Source organism: Fragaria vesca, linkage group LG6 (genome assembly GCF_000184155.1).
Source record: "Fragaria vesca subsp. vesca linkage group LG6, FraVesHawaii_1.0, whole genome shotgun sequence".
NCBI classification, from domain to species: Eukaryota; Viridiplantae; Streptophyta; class Magnoliopsida; order Rosales; family Rosaceae; genus Fragaria; species Fragaria vesca.
In genome coordinates, this window is record NC_020496.1 from 23,617,935 (window position 1) to 23,621,327 (window position 3,393).

Sequence of the window (3,393 nt, forward strand, 5' to 3'; positions counted from 1 at the left end):
CTNTCTCTCTCTCNCTCTCTNTCTCTCTCTCTCTCTCTCTCTCTCTCTCTCTCTCTCTCTCTCTCTCTCTCTCTCTCTCTCTCTCTCTCTCTCCCGTCTCCATTTTCACCTCAAACTTCTTCCGGCCATAACTCGGCCATCCGACGACGGATTTGGGCATGCTTGGTATCGTTGGAAAGCTCTCACTCCCCTCTTTCTATTCATACCAGCCTCACACCCTATGGAGCACTGTGCACGGCACAGCAAGGCCCGCAAGTTGCTGCTGCCACCGGCGGTGAAGCTCCGACCGATTCAGACGACATCGAGGTTTGAGGCTACCCATTTCTGGAAGTTCTTGTCCTTCTGAGCATGATGATACTAGCCTTGAAGCCTAATTCGAAGCGTGGAGCTTTGGAGTTCGAAATGCTCCTTGTTTCTTTCCGGCGACGTTTCCTGCCTTTTTTCGGCTGAATTGGCTTTGGCCACAGGTTTGAAAAGTGTTCCTTTTGATGTGACCTACACATTTGCTGTTGGGAGCTTGCTTAGATTTTGAAGTTGACGGGGTGGCGCGTGGGGTCCACTCGCCGCCGCCAGTGGTGGCGCATGGCAGCGCGTCCGGCAGGGTTCCTAGCTCTAGGTTTCAGTGGTTAGCTAGCTCTTGCTATTGTGAGCTTGTTGAGATGTGGAAATTCTAGGTTTGGTGTAAGGTTTGCATGTTAGGACATTAAGTTTAATTTTAGGCTTGTGTGAGGTTTGAGTTTAGGTTTTGAGGATTAGAGGCAGCTGTATTGAGTCGTTAATTATGACGACCTTGGAAAGTTGTCCTCTCGTGAGTTAAGGTTTGTTAAGGGTGCAATATTATCTTTAGTTGTTTGGTTACTAAGGTTAGTATTTGTGTTGTTTAGATAGCTTATGGAGTTTGTTTTTGAGCTTGGTTCTTGAGTTCTTTTGTGAAGACGCAGCGAGATTTTTAGGTGAGTAACATCTCACTAAGGTTCACTTTGTGACCTATTTATTTATGGTTATTGTGTTGATAATGATGATTATGATTGGTGAAAATGTTGATGATGATGAGGATGATTATTGTTGATGATATGATAATTATTGTGTTGATGATGATGATAATTATTATTGATGATTGATTTTTGATAATGAATTTAATGATGAGGATGATGATGATAATGATTATGATGATGATAATTATTATGATTATTGATTTTTGATAATGATTTTGATGATGATTATGATGATTTTAATTTAAAATATTTCATTTCTTTTGGTTGTTTTAAAATAAATGAGCTTGATCGTCAACGGCTCATAGGTAAGATAAAACAAGTTTTCCAAGTATATGATTATTTTTAAGGTTCATAAGATTATAGTATTTTTGGTTGTTGATAAGTTATTCTTGTGGGAATAACCATGTCTTGTGCATATAAATATATCTATGTGGAAGGATATAATTTTTATGATGTGCTTTTTGTGTTGTTGATGATGTTGAATTAAAGAATATGCTATTGTTTGTTTTTAAAAATAAATGAGCTTGATCGCCAACGGCTCATAGGTGAGATAAAACAAGTAGATAGTGAAATTGGGTTCCAAGCCCTTAATCGGGTGATTGGTTGCGGTTATGATGATTCTACTCTTTTTGAGAATTGTGGTGTAGATAGTCAAACTGGGTTCCAAGCCTTTAGTCGGGTGATTGGTTACGGTTATGACGCTATTATTATTATTATTATTATTATTATTATTTTGTGATGTGATATTGGACAGTCAAACTGGTTTCCAAGCCTTTGGCCGGGTGATTGGTTACAGTTAGGAATAGAACTCTAGTCCGTCTGTCGGTGTAGGTCATGGGAGATACCTTATGGTATCTGGGACCCATGGGTGCACAAATTGTTGTTGTAGGTCATGAGAGGTATTTTTTAATATTTGGGACTCATGGGTACATGTAGGGCTGCCACTCGGTCGGTTCGAATCGGTAATGGGCGTTACCAACTTCAAAACCAAAACTTTCGGTAATGAAATATGACTTTCAATTACCAAACCAAAAACTTCGGTATGAGATAAATCTTACCAACTTCGGATGTCGGTTTTTCGGTATTACCAAACTTCACAACAAATATATTTTCAAAATATAACAAAACAATACAAAACTATAAAATTTAAATATCACTTGAGTTTCTAGAGTCTGATAATACATATACAAAATATAGTCATTTCAGTACACATTATCGAGTATGGTTTAATTTTCTACCGAAATAGTCAGGATGTAAATGTTTCCAAATTTTTATATGAACAAGTTATGTGTCATCTATGTGAAAGTATGTGTGTGGAATAAGTCACATAAGGGCAGTAAAAGCTTTTTCGTGTAATAAGTGACGTTAAATTATGGTTGACCGCTTTGATCAAGACCCGAGCATTATTGAGTACAATTGAATTTTCTATCATAATTGTATTATACTATAATGATCACATCAGACGATCGAATTTTAATTTTGTGAATTGTAATCATTGGAACCACAACATGCCTGGTAATGTGGTATAACTTATTTAGTAAGTTATATGCATATGTACATCTTTGTGAACCAACTACAAAGAGGAAGCAAAATTTTCAAAAACCTTGTGAACTATGATGTGATCAATATAGTGAAATACGACTCTGGTAAAAAAATTAGGTATTTTTGATAATGTTTTGGCCTTGATCAAGGCGGCTAACCCTATTACGCTTATGCTTCCTATGGGGAGTCCTATCATTAAAAGAGGTAAAAACATTCCTAAATTTTTACATGGGCGGTTACATGTCATCTAAGTGGGTTTGTCTATGTGTGTGTGTGAGGAATCGACTAAGATGGGTAGGTAAGAGCGTTTTTATATAATAAGTAACATTGAATTAAAGTTGATTGCTTTAATTGAGACCCGAATGCTACCAAGTATAGTTGAATTTTTCTATTCATTGTCTTTTTTTTACTAAATGGTATATACAATTGAAAACGTGAGATAAGATTATTAGTCTGTGTGTTTTTAGAAATATAAGTCTTTAAATAATTAGAATTTTGGTAAATTCGGTATTTACCAAAAACCAAACCAACTTTTTCGGTATTTCTCGGTTTCAGTTTTTTTGATTTCGATTACCAAAATTCGGTTTACCAAATCACAAATTTTCGGTCGGTTTTCGATCGGTTTGGTATTTACCAAACCAAGTGGTAGCCCTAGGTACATGTTATTTGTGAAAGTGTTGAAAATGTGGTTTTAACTTTGTTCTTAATTTTTGTCATTTAACTTGTTTTGAGTATCTCCTGAACTATGCTTAATGCAGGAGATTCTTCCATTCTATGTGGAAGGATATAATTTTTATGATGTGCTTTTTGTGTTGTTGATGATGTTAAATTAAAGAATATGCTATTGTTTGTTTTT